Consider the following 14,195-nt stretch of genomic DNA (forward strand, 5'->3'; position numbering starts at 1 on the left):
TGTGATCCTTCCTCAGGCAATAACTCTCATTGATGTCAGTAGTTCATTTTGATTTTGTGTGTTATATAAAGCTGTCAGACTTATCAGACAGTGTGGTAGTCTCACTTAAAGAACACTTCTGTCCATCTGTTTTCTGAAGACAGGTTGAGCCCAAGCTGGCTGTCACTAATCTGGATACAATGTTTGTTGCCCAATGGTAAAATTGGTCAGAAGGGCAAAGTCAAGCCTAGCAGTGAAGCCTTTACAGTGAATGTAAAGAAGTCCTGGTGGACAGGTACTATCTTAGAGGAATGTCCTCTGTGGAGAAATAAAAATGTCAAGTAGAGCTGAAGATACAAAGACTTTATACCTAGTCAGAGACTTCTGTGAATGATGTAGTAACTGTTAATTACATGCACATTAGTAGCAGTAAAGACCTTTGCTAATACTACAACTATGTCTGAATATGGGCCATATGAAGAAATCAAATATCCTTTTTGACTTCACACTGAATTCTAATGAGCTCTGTCTACCTGCATATCCATGTTCTCTTCTCTCCTCTGATGCAAATGAACTGGGGTCACTCCTGACCAAAATAGTTAATACCTCATTCAGAGAAGGAATCTTACCTTCCTCCATCAAACACGCAATAGTCTGATCACTTTGATACATCTGTTCTAGACAACTACTTTCCAGTGTCAACCTTCCATTCATTAGCAAGCTCATAGAGAAGCTACACAAAGGCCAACTATAGGGTTACTTAACTGAAGCTAATACTCTTGACCAGGCCCAGATGTAGAACTGAAACCGCTTTAGTAGCACCAATGGGTGATCACCTGCTGTCAGTGGATAGAGTGCAGATAGCCATTTTCATCCTCCTGCACCTCTCAGCAGCATTTGACGCTATTGATCATGAGATGCTGCTGTCTCTTCTAAGAGAGATGGCAGGTATCCATGATCATAGAATCATAGAATATTAGGGTTGGAAGAGACCTCAGGAGGTCATCTGGTCCAATCCCCTGCTCAAGCAGGACCAACACCAATTAAATCATCCCAGCCAAGGCTTTGTCAAGCTGAGCCTTAAAAATCACTAAGGATGGAGATTTTACCACCCTCCCTAAGTAACCCTAGTTACTGTGCTTCACCACCAGTGCTTCACCACCCTCCTAGTGAAACAGTGTTTCCCAATAACCAACCACGACCTCCCCCACTGCAACTTGAGGCTATTGCTTCTTGTTCTGCTAAGGATAAGGCAGTGAGATATATCTGGACATGAAGCCTTTAGTACTTAGGAAACTTCAACTGGTACAGAGTACTGCAGTACATCTCCTCAGCAATGCAGGCTACCACAAGCTCTTCAAACCTTTCCTCTACTCTCTACATTGGCTTCCTGTAGAATACTGAACCAAAAGTCAAGGTCTTTGTCCTTATTTTCAAGGTGCTCCCTGGTCTAGTCCCAAGATATTTAAAAGACCAAGTAAAGCACCAGGATGAAAACATCGCTGGTACCTCTGCTCCATGGCATATTGGAATTCTACACTAAGGCTAAAGCCTGTCTGTATGGATGACAGAACTTTCTCATGGGCTCCCCCTATGAACTAAGAACCAAAACAAACCTCATCACCTTCCACTCCAGGTGTAAGACACATTTCTTTGGTATTGCCTTCTCTAATATAAATATATATACTCCACTGCACACACTTCTCTCCCCAGGGAGAGGATGAGAGAATGAACAAACATGTACCAGATGTCATGTTGCTCAGTGTACTAGAAGGCACTCGGATACTATAGTGATGAACAAAGTATAAGAACTTACATAGAGCAGAAAAAATAGAGCTCCTTTGTTTGCTTCATTGAAGGAAGTATGTTTCACATGTCCAAAACGCACCTGTGCTTGCTATTTGTATGACTAAATTTTTAAATTAAGGAAAATGTTAAATGAGATCACACATGTAAAGTTCCAAAAAGAGCACCATGTGTGCCTGCTCTGTAACATGGTGCTTCAGATCTGTCTCCCAGAATGGTAGCTGCCCCTGCAGACAGGCAGATTCACCAGACATAAAAGGGCCCCATGAACAAAACATAATGTAATTTGTGCTTAAAGAACAGCAGTAAAGAGTTGGTCTTGCAAAGTGCAAGTACTTCCTTTTACATACTGTCAAGCAACTTTGAACCCCTTCCCCAGGTACGCTCCCATGGGTACTTTGAGCAGGAGAAGGGGCTCTGCTCCAGTATGTCCGGGCATGAGCTCTCCCTTCCCACTCCTAGGAGTTGACCATCTTTCCTCCCCCACTGAGATGGGAAAGGACCAAGGTTCCTACCCATGTGCAGTTTCTAAATATCCTGAAAGGCAATGAGTCTCTCTGGGTGCAACGTTTATCTACTTCAATTAAAAAGATAGGAAAAATCTGCTATTTTTGTAAAGCAATGTCAGCAGAGGAAAGGAAGATGAATATGTACTGCAAGGTGTTACTGCTGCCACATTTAAAATAGCCATGTTGTAGTGTGGGAGGAAGATCTGCGCAAGGTACATCTGATGTATGTGAACAGCCACTATAATCACATGGCAAACATTTTCACAGGGGATGTAACGCATCTCTCAAGCATACATGATGTGGAAGTCAGAATAACTTATATTTAATTACTTATGGGCTGTGGCCAGGATATTACCTGGGTCAGGTGGTTAATCCTCATGTTGTGTATAACATCAGTACAGTTTGTCTTTTTAATCTGTACCTGGTCATTTTTCTTAATTTCAGAGCCAGATATTTTTTTCTTTAGATGGAATCTTGATCATAAGTCTAAATTCTAAATAGCTTCTTCCTGTTTAATCAAACTGCTTTCAATATATACTGTATTCATACAATTAAAACATAATGCCTACTGCATGCACAAACTTAAGCCATAGGTACAGTTTAAAAAGCTGTCAGGGGTAGATTTTCACACCGATGAAGTACCCTTTCTGACATACTGTAGAGCCCTCTGAACTTCTCTGTTCTACCTATTTTGGAGTGATTTGATGCTGCTCAATGAAGCAAGAAACTGAAACTTTGGATCCTACTCATATAAGAATTCTTTTCAAATTCTGCTCAATGTCTCATCTTTCTTGAACTAGTCAGCTGTAGTGAGGTGTCTTCCAACTACTTTCAGCAACTCTTCCAATAAATTTTGGCAGTCAATCACCAACATAAACAGTCTACTATCAGGCAGCATATATTCTGTATAGGAGACAGAACACTCAGCCAATGTAGTGACATTTAATGCAAAACAGACATGTCTGATAACCGAATATTTTGCTACAAGATAGAACCAATATGATTGTAACAAACTATAGGCAATACATGGCACTACAGATCAATATTTCCTAAGTACAAGACAGACACCGGAGAACTGATTCTAAATACCCCAAGGGCTTGTCTACACAGGGAGTTATTCTGGAATACCTATTCCTGACTGATTAATTCCATTATGGAGGTGGATTAATCAAATTCCAAATAAGGCATTCCTATACTGAAATGAGAGTGTCCACATGTAGAATTAATCAGGAACAGTTAAAACTGCTTTAAAATCACATCCTATCATATTCGGAATTAATTTTCATATTTAGACAAGCCCTAAACTCACTTACACTGTTCCAGCAGTATAAAGGGTACTTAAATTGTATCAAACCCTTGATATTTAATATTTTGGTTTATTGAATTTGTTTCTACTACTGTGCTTGTGGGTGCTATGGATTTGTAATATGTCTTATTTTTGCTGCAATTTCAGTTCACGTAGTTAATATGCAATATAATTCTCTTTCAAGAATGTTTTCTTTTTGGGATGCTCCACAGATTGGACATCACTACAGTCCTATCATGTATGCATAGTGTTGTCTTCTATCATAAAATACATGAGATGTATAATTTCAACTTTGATGCATGGCTGTAGACGTACTAAGATTAAAATGCCTTGAGGTGATGTTGAGTTCATTATAGGAAGCTAGCAGGGCTTTTTCCACTGGATAAAAGAAATATAATTACTGGCATCTATAGGAGACAGTTGTGTCTCCTTTGAATGTTTTGATTTCTTTTATAACCTAGCTAGTTATAATTTCTGAGCTGTGATTTCTCCTCAAGTGGAACTAGTACTTCAGTCAAGCTTTTCAGCAAGAATTCATCTAACAGAAATGTCTTTTCTTTATTTCCTTATCATAAAAATAAATATTGATCTTCTGCTTGAAAGGTTTCCAAAGCCTGATGGCAGATTTTTCAAAGATCTTCTTATTTATTTGAAATTTTCAACAAAACTCTATGTTTATGATGTTGTTCACTGAGTCTGTGGCTAATGTAGAGAAGGACAGAATCCAAATTTCTGTGGCAATTTGATTTTATTTATAGTGTTCACAGAGTTCTTTATGATAATGATCCTGCAGCTTTTAAAATGGATGTTCTTAGGGGTGTTTTTTTGTTAGTTTGTTTTGCTCTGGATGTGTCAGGCACAATCAAGATACACCTGCAGACAGTGATGAGCTGCCGAAATCTTAACCACCGGTTCCCTATAAAAGTTCTGATTTAAGGGATGTGCCCCAGTATGCATTTTTTGTACCAACAGGGTTACCATATGTCCATATTTTCCCAGATGGTGATTTAAGAATCTAAAAGCCTGACCTGTCCAGGAAAATATGGATTATGTTAACCCTGGCTAAAGTTCTTTTTTAAAAAGATGGGCCTGAACTAGAGATGAGTTCCATTTCACATATGGGGTCCCCACCACTCCTTGGGGGTGTGCTAGGGTGACCAGATGTCCCGATTTTATAGGGGCAGTCCTGATTTTGGGGTCTTTTTCTTATATAGGCTCCTATTACCCTCCAACCCCTGGCCTGATTTTTCACACTTGCTGTCTGGTCACCCTAGGGTGTGCACATGTGTGGGTCCTAGCTGCTCCATGCCCCCCTTATTGAAGCAGGTGTGCAGGGTTACTGCCCTGTGAACTGCAGGGCACCAGTGGACGTGGGGCCAACTGCAGACAGGGGCGTGGGGCAGGGCTAGCTGGGGGCAGGAGGTGCAGGGCTGGCTGCGGGCAGGGCAGGGGGTGCGGAGCTGGCTAGAGACAGAAGGGTGAGGGGTTGGCTGGAGGCAAGGGGATGTAGGGCTGGCTGGAGACAGGGGCAGGCTGCGGGCAGGGCAGGGGGTGCGTGCAGCAGGGGTTAGCTGGATACAGGGCAGGGAGTGCGGGGCGGGCTGGAGACAGGGCAGGGGGTGCTTGCAGCTGGGGCTGACTGTGGGCAGGGCAGGGGGGTGCGTGCAGCAGAGGCTGGCTGCAGGCAGGGCTGGGGGTGCGGGGGTGGATGGAGACGGTCTGGCTGTGGGCAGGGCAGGGGGTGCATGTGGCAGGGGTTGGCTGGATACAGGGCAGGGGATGCGGCAGGGGCTGGCTGCAGGAAGGGGTTGCAGGGCAGGCTGGAGACAGGGCCGGGGGTATGTGCAGGAGGTGCTGGCTGCAGACAGGGAGTGCTGGGGTGGCTGGAGACGGGCTGGCTGCGGGCAGGGCAGGGGGTGCGGCAAGGGCTGGTGTGGGCAGGGCAGGAGGTGGCTGGAGACAGGGGCTGGCTGCAGGCAGGGCAGGGGGTGCATGTGGCTGGGGCTGTTGCAGGCAGGAGGTGCAGGGGTGGCTGGAGACAGGGCTGGTGCAAGCAGTGGGTGCCGGGGGTGCGGGAGGGGCTGGCTGCAGGCAGGGCAGGGGGTGGCTGGAGACAGGGGCTGGCTGGAGGCAGGGCAGGAGGTGGCTGGAGATGGGCTGGCGGTGGGCAGGGCAGGAGGTGTGCCAGGGGCTGGCTGCAGGCAGGGGGTGCAGGGGTGGCTGGAGGCAGGGGCTGGCTGTGGGCAGGGTGGTGGGTGCCCACAGGGAGAGCAGCAGGATGCAGCCCAGGCCCAGCAGAGCAGACGGGGACCCACCAGGCAGCATCGGGAGCCCCAGGGCCAGGGGAGCAGCAGCCACAACAGGGCTCATGCAAAGGGCCAGGTGGCAGCCCACATGGCTCCCGCAGCGCAGCACAGCGCCCCCCGGTGGCTGGATGAGGAATTACATCACTTCCCGGCCAGAGCCCTTCAAAGCCTCAGAGCCTTCTGCAGGGAAGCAGGTTAACAACCGGTTCTAAAACTGGTTCAAAATTTAACAACCAGTTCGCACGAACTGGTGAGAACCGGCTCCAGCTCACCACTGCCTGTAGACAAACTGCATGTCTGCTAAATTAAATGTAAGAAGAATGTAATCTGATATTTTACTTTTCCCAAGTGAATTAGATTGACTTCATGATATACACTTTTAATGCATGCAGTCTCCCATGAATAAACACAAATAATGAAAGTTCCATCCAAAAAAAAATTGATGTTCAGAAATTAGAAAATAAAATTTGTTGACTGTGCATATGTGAATATACTTTTCATTTCTGTAGCACCATCTGAGGATGTCAAAGCATTCTTTGGGCTTGGTTTATTAAATGAATCTGGTGTTTTAAATAGGGATGAACTTAAGCATGTGCTTACATTTAAGGATAATGCTTTGAGTTGTGTCTTTTGTGAGTGTAATATGTACATTGACCAGATTTAAGTTATTTTAGATATTTAATACAGGAATTGAACTGTGACAATCAGAATGGAATTTAAACAAAAGCAACTACTCTATCATAGTCATGGTATATGCATGGACAGATTCTGCAGAGCCTTCACAGCTGTGCGTCTGATCTTTCAGCCATATGCAGGCAAAATGCCAACTGACTTTTGTGACCAGGGTCCTGGTGGGGGTCACCTGTGATCACTCAATTAGGGTGTACTGCAAAGAATGGGGCAGACAATCCCCAAAAAGCATACCAGCATAACTGGGATCTCAGCCTTGCAATTCAAACTTCCCCTGATGAAGCCTAAGCAGATCTGAGATCCCAATTATGCTGGTACGCCCTGAATATGTTATGTGGACATTGGACTGTAACCTATAAACTATTTCTAAAAGAACTCTTTGCAACTACAAAGCTCACCATCTCTGCTATGAATATGCGCCTCAATGAATTGAACTCATGTCTCTATGTATATTGATCTTTAAGCATACTTTCTCTCTTTTGTTTTTTAATAAAGTTTAGTTTAGTTAATAAGAATTGGCTGTAGTGTGTATGTGGGTAAGATCTGAAACATTCATTAACCTGGGCAGTAATGTGTCCTATCCTTTGGGATTAGTAATTTTCTTTTATATGATGAAATAAGACTTTCAGAAATCATCATTTTTGACGTGGGTACCTGGATGGAGGCCTGAGGCTGCATCATTTTATGGAAACTGTGTTGTTTGGACTTCTGAGTAACTAGTAAGGTAATAAAGAAGCTGTTTTATGATGGCTTGGTAAATCTAAGTATTGAAATATCCATCAGTTTTGGGGGGTTTGTATTCCCCATTCTTTGCAGTTCACCCTGATTGAGTGACCATAGCTGGTCCGCACTGGGACCCCGGTCACAACTTTAATGGGAGTTTTGCTTGCACAGGACCGTAGAATCAGGCTTTTATGAGTTTGTGGTGGTTGGCAAACTGTGTAATGAATTGTGTTAGTCAAATTGTATATATACTAAACAATGTTAGAAAATGAATATTATAGGAATTATAAAAGAGTTTTGCTTTTGTATGTGTCCTTGATGACATAGCAATCCAGACTTTAGCTGAAAAAGCTTCAGGATTGCATAAACCATGAAATTTGCTTGTGTGTCTTACTTTGTAAAACCTTGGTCTGCGTATATAGCCAGGTGAAACAGAATGTCATGAGGGAATTGTTAACTTCAAGTGCTCCTGAAGACAAGCTAACAAGCAAAATGCAAAGCCACAAAAACTGACTCGTAAAATGAAACCAACTGGATGTAGCCAGTGGGATTAACAGCAGAGTATAGATGATAAAAGCAGATAAATAAAACTTACTTTTAGTAGTGTAAGCAAAATATATTAGTTTAGCTCAGTATTTCCCAAACTTGGGACGCTGCTTGTTCAGGGAAAGCCCCTGGTGGGCCCGGCTGGTTTGTTTACCTGCCGCATCCACAGGTCGGCCGATCGCGGCTCCCACTAGCCACGGTTCACTGTGCCCAGCCAATGGGGGCTGCGGGAAGTGGTGCGGGCTGAGGGATGTACTGGCCACTGCTTCCCGCAGCCCCCATTAGCCGGGCACAGCGAACCGCGACCAGTGGGAGTCGCAATCGGCCAAATCTGCGGACACGGCAGGTAAACAAACTGGCCCGGCCAGGAGCTTTCCCTGAACAAGCGGTGTCCAAAGTTTGGGAAACACCGGTTTAGGTTATTGTGATTTATGCATAAACTGTTTTCTCAGGGGTTTAGAATGGATAGGCACACACATGAGGTAACTGAGTACTGAGTCTGTGTAAAGTTACAGAAGAAGATATCAGAGATGGGTGACTGACAGCAGGAAAGTGGAGAAGATGCAGTAGAAGAAAATAGAGACCAAACTTTGAAAAAAAGGTCACCCTATACCCAGGAGAGGTAACTTATCAATTACTTTTCTTGCCTTTTATGTTTTTTTGCATGTCTATGTAATTCAGAGGTGGTATTAGCATTTTCTTAAGAATGTACAAAATAAAGGCTACAAAAAACTATTTAAGCCTGAAGTAGAGTGGATCCCATTTGTCACCCAACGGGATGATCTGGATATCCCCAATTGCTTTAGGCATCAAAGAAACCTTGGGAAAGCCTATCCCAACAGGTATTCACTGAAGTCTAAATTATCCTTGTTGTAACTCCATTGGCTTCAATAGGGTGAAATTAGTTTTAAGATTGTCTTGGTGTAAATTCCAAGGAAGGAGAGTAAAGAGAAACTATAACGATAATTTGAATATGTTTTAATTTCTTAAATATTTAAGTCACATTGCTGGACAATAGCACACAATGATACTTGTGTTGGTAGGTTAGATATGAGTGTGGTATTATCATGACATTAGTGAACTACATTACAAGTTATTATCACATAACACATATATTAGATTATTTTTACTGTGCTTATTAAACCTATCCTTTTATAGAAATTGAGCTTCAGATTTTCCAGACTCCTGCTCAACCCAGGCCAAACTGACCACTCAGGCTGTGTCTTTGGACAGCCAGTCTCCTAAGCCAGTGGCTCTCAACCTTTCCAGGAGTCTAATTTGTCTTGTGTACCTCCAAGTGTTACCTCTTTTAAAAACTATGTGCTTACAAAATCAGGCATAAACATACAAAAGTGTCACAGCACATTATTACTGAAAAATTGCTTACTGTCTCATTTCACAATATAATTATAAATAAATCATTTGGAATATAAATATTGTACTTACATTTCAGTGTATAGTAGATAGAGCAGTATAACATCTCTCAGAGGTGTGGCAAGGTGGAGCCGACTACACCCACAATAGCTCAGTAACCCTTGTTGCCCAGTGTGGAGTTTGTAAACCTCATGACACCCATCTATGCAGTAATCCAACTTCCATTCACTTTAATAGAAGTCAAGCGCAGAAAATGTGATGTAGATTGTCAAATCTCTCAGCTCTCTGTTACCCGTGGGTCTGCACCATTCTTCAAGTGATGTTCCACAGGCTACAACGAACAGGGGTGTATGCCACTCTTCCTCACCCCTACTAGGATAATGTGCGCCCCGGGGGCAGATAAAGGGAGCTGATGGTGCACATCCAGGAACACAGGTACTACAGTGGGGTACTACAACATGGAGAATCCTTGAACTAGAGTTGGGAAAAAATTTTACTCACAAAACCTCTTTTGAGGGTGTGGGGAGAGGTATATTTGTCAACACCAAAAAGTGTCACGAATTCATGTCAATGTTGTCATATTGTTTCAGAACAACAACAATAAAAATTGAAAATGTTTTGGTTTGAAATGACTTCTTTTCAAAAATGTCCTTTATTTATATTCTAAAGAAATCAAAAACATTTTAAAATGGTCAAAACCAAAATGAAACATCTGTGCACCCAAATCATTTTTTTTTTTTACTTTTTGAATCACCAAAAAATTAGAAAATGCAATATACCTTCATTTGGCATACCCTAAAGTGCTTTACAGAATGAAAAGATGAACAATCTAGAACAAGTATTTGTATAATGAACAGAGGAGGAAAAACGGAGAGGCATAGATCAGGCAAAATTCAGCTTAGCAGAGAAAGTTGATGAGGGGAAGAGATATAGAAGGCTGCTTTAGATGTTAGGAACACCTTGGAAGATTATCACTCCAATATTTAATTGTGAGTTTGTGGGAAGGGGAAGAGGTTGGTACTAGATGAGTCCTATCCTTGAGGCTGCTACAAGTTCATGAGACTTTTGAAAAAAGAAAAGGAATTTTTGACTAGATCTTGAAATAAATGAGTAGCCATGTGAGCAATTTTTGAGGAGTGTTACGGAATTTTCTGGAGGGCAACAAAATGTGCCAGAGTACCTATAATTGGCACTTGCAGAGGTTCAGGAAGGAGTTGCAATGCAATGATGGAGTGTAAAGTCAGATAGTGGTGGAGATAAGCATTATGGCAGATAGTAGATAGCTAGTAGGCAGAAAAGAGGTGGGAGAAGGAGAGATCATTGTCAAGGTTAAAATGAGGTGAAGACAAAGTCTGAATCGAGAAGGAAAAACAACGAGGAGTCCTTGTGGCACCTTAGAGACTAACAAATTTGGGCATAAGCTTTTGTGGGCTATAACCCACTTCATCAGATGCACAGAGTGGAAAATACAGTAAGCAGGTATAAATATACAGCACATGAAAAGATAGGAGTTGCCTTACCAAGTGGTGGGGTCAGTGCTAACAAGGTCAATTCAATTAGGGTGGATGTGGCCCATTCCCAGCAGTTGATAAGAAGGTTTGAGTATCAACAGAGGGAAAATTATTTTTTGTAGTGACCCAGCCACTCCAAGTCTTTATTCAGGCCTAATTTGATAGAGTCAAGTTTGCAAATTAATTCCAGTTCTGCAGTTTCTCATTAAAGTCTGTTTTTGAAGTTTTTTTGTTGAAGAATGGCGACTTTTAAGTCTGTTATTGAATGTTCAGGGAGACTAAAGTGCTCTCCTACTGGTTTTTGAATGTTTATATTCTATATTATATATTATATTATATTATATTATATTATATTATAATATTTAAATTCTTGATATCTGATTCATGTCCATTTATTCTTTTGTATAGAGACTATCTGGTTTGGCCAATGTACATAGCAGAGGGCCATTGCTGGAAAATGATGGTATATATTACATTGGTAGATGTGCAGATGAATGAGTCTCTGATAGTCTGGCTGATGTGATTAGGCCCTATGATGGTGTCCCTTGAATAGATATACGGACAGAGTTGGTGTTGGGGTTTGTTGCAAGGGTTGGTTCCTGAATTAGTGTTCCTGTTGTGTGGTGTATAGTTGCTGGTGAGTATTTGTTTCAGGTTGGGGGGCTGTCTGTAAGTGAGGACTGGCCTGTCTCCAAAGGTCTGTGAGAGTGATCATCCTTCAGGATACTGTGTAGATCCTTGATGATGTACTGGAGAGGTATTAGTTGGGGGCTGAAGGTGATGGCTAGTGGCGTTCTGTTACTTTCTTTGTTGAGCCTGTCCTGTAGTAGATGATTTCTGGGTATCCTTCTGGCTCTGTCAATCTGTTTCTTCACTTCCCCAGGTAGGTATTGTAGTTTTAAGAATGCCTGATAGAGATCCTATAGGTGTTTGTCTCTGTCTGAGGGATTGGAGCAAATGCGGGTGTATCTTAGGGCTTGGCTGTAGACAATGGATCATATGATGTGGTCTGGATGAAAGCTGGATGAGTGTAGGTAGGAATAGTGGTCAGTAGGTTTCCGGCATAGGGTGGTGTTTGTGTGACCATTGCTTATTTGTACTGTAGTGTCCAGAAAGTGGATCTCTTGTGTGGACTGGTCCAGGCTGAGGTTGATTTTGGGATGGAAATTGTTGAATCCAGGTGGAATTCGAATGGAGTTATGGGTGAAAGATGAGACCAATCAACAGGAGAGGGGAAGTCAGTAAGAATAAGAGGTAAAATAATAAAATAAAATAATATTTTAAGGCACTGGATAAGATCAGGAAGATCCAAAGGGAGCAAAGGATAGAAAAGATGATGAACCCAGGCCAGGGAGTAAAGGCATCATTTGATATTATTATGAATTGAGGTAATCTTAATTGAAATAGAAATTAACCTTACTCACAATAATAACTGGAGAAAAGCAAAGTGGGGGAAAGAGTTAATGATTCTGAAACAGGAGCATTAATTGCCAGCATCTTTGGAGTGTGGGTGGAGTAAAAAGTTAGAATTTGCCTCTCCATATTTCTTTATGCATAGAAAATACCCAAAGGTTTTCCAATAAGTGTAATGTACATTCCCCTTCAGTCTTTTTAACCTCTTGTTGCATCATGATCTGTATTTTCCCCCCCTCTGGTTTTCTTATGCTATCATATCTTTTATCTTTCAGTTCTTTCACTTCATGTTCAGTGTCCCTTTATCTTATCTTCCCATCATGAGGTTTCTTTTTCTTTCCTCATTTAAATATCCTGATTCCTTTCTTCGTCTAGTCCAGTGTTTCCCAAACTTGGGACACCGCTTGTGCAGGGAAAGCCCCTGGTGGGCTGGGCTGGTTTGTTTACCTGCTGCGTTCGCAGGTTCGTCGATCGCGGCTCCCACTGTGCCCGGCCAATGGAGGCTACGGGAAGTGGCACGGGTCTGAGATGTCTGCTGTTCTTCCTGTCCTGCTGATTCACTTTTCACTACTAACTATCCATGGGTCAGGTGGACAAGAGAAGGGGTTACCATGCAGATTGTACTGCAAATAACTATTTTAAGTTTAAACACTCTAAGGGTGGGATTCTTGAAAGCCCTAAGCACTGGCCTAACTCTGTTTCCCATTAAACCAAGTGGTAATATTCCTGTTGATTTCATGGGAATAGAGTTATGCCAATGCTGATAGCTTTGAAAATCCTATCTTCAGGTGATAGTTCTCTTTGGTACTTCTTTCCTGCTCCCTGCCCTTCTCCCCCCCCCCCAACACACACTACAATATCTGAGCATCTCACAATCTTTAGTGTATTTTTATCCTCACAATGCCTGTGTGAGGAAGGAAAGTGCTATTGTACTAATTGTACATGGTGGGAACTAAGACACAAAGAGAGTGACTTCCTTAAGGTCACACCAAGTCTTTGATGCAGCAGAGATTTGAATTCAGGGCTCCCAAGTACCAGGCTAGTGCCACACTCACTAAACCACCCTTTCTACCTATTTGCTTACTGCTAATTGGGAGCAGGGGAACTTTGCAATATTCAGGTCATGTGTTCTACAGAATTAGATCCTACATGGTCTATTTGCAGAAACCAGGTCCATAGCATAGTAAAAAAGTAAATGTCTCCAATCAACTGCTTCTCTGCAAAAGGTTTTTGATGGTTTGACCTAGTGTTTAGCGTTTATGGAGGTGGTATATATGGGCCAGGGCCGATATTGTCTTGGAAATAATTGCTGGGTGTTGCAGGTTCCTTTCAAGGAGGTGTAGAAAAGGAAACAATCTCCGAATGAGCTGAGGCACAATGATTCTTTCTCCAACTTCCAGCCTGGATCTGGGAATCCTGTGGAAAGCTTTCTGGCTTTTCCTATGAGAGTGATGCAATAGGGAATATATTTGAATGATGGAGCTGAGTTGGACAAATTCAGTCTCTATGGGGAAAAAAACTACAGAGACAAAAGCAAAACAGAAAGTCAGCTAAAATTCTATTTTATCAATGGTTTCAGAGTAGCAGCCGTGTTAGTCTGTATTCGCAAAAAGAAAAGGAGTACTTGTGGCACCTTAGAGACTAATCTTGCTTGTCACCATGAAAGGTTTTCCTCCTTTCCCCCCCCCTGCTGCTGGTGATGGCTTATCTTAAGTGATCACTCTCCTTACAGTGTGTATGATAAACCCATTGTTTCATGTTCTCTGTGTGTGTATATAAATCTCTCCTCTGTTTTTTCCACCAAATGCATCCGATGAAGTGAGCTGTAGCTCACGAAAGCTTATGCTCTAATAAATTTGTTAGTCTCTAAGGTGCCACAAGTACTCCTTTTCTTTTTATTTTATCAATGCTACCTACCATAGCATCTGTAGATTAGAGCTACGCAAACAATTTGCAACCAACCATGTATTCAGTAAATCAGCTGTCCTCAAATAGACTGTTAAGGGTTTTCAACTATATTACAGTTAGCTAA

General features: G+C 42.3%; 1 long non-coding RNA gene across 1 annotated transcript; it reads right to left on the minus strand.

The window, feature by feature from the left end:
- Positions 1-955: 955 nt before the first annotated feature.
- Positions 956-13,920, minus strand: LOC122459649. Its single transcript, XR_006280471.1, has 3 exons — positions 13,910-13,920; positions 9,546-9,549; positions 956-1,106 (listed from the first exon to the last, which is right to left on the minus strand). It is a non-coding gene; the product is annotated as an uncharacterized LOC122459649 (long non-coding RNA).
- Between the last annotated feature and the right edge of the window lie 275 nt (positions 13,921-14,195).

The sequence above is a fragment of the Dermochelys coriacea genome, chromosome 3 (assembly GCF_009764565.3).
Source record: "Dermochelys coriacea isolate rDerCor1 chromosome 3, rDerCor1.pri.v4, whole genome shotgun sequence".
NCBI lineage: Eukaryota > Metazoa > Chordata > Testudines > Dermochelyidae > Dermochelys > Dermochelys coriacea.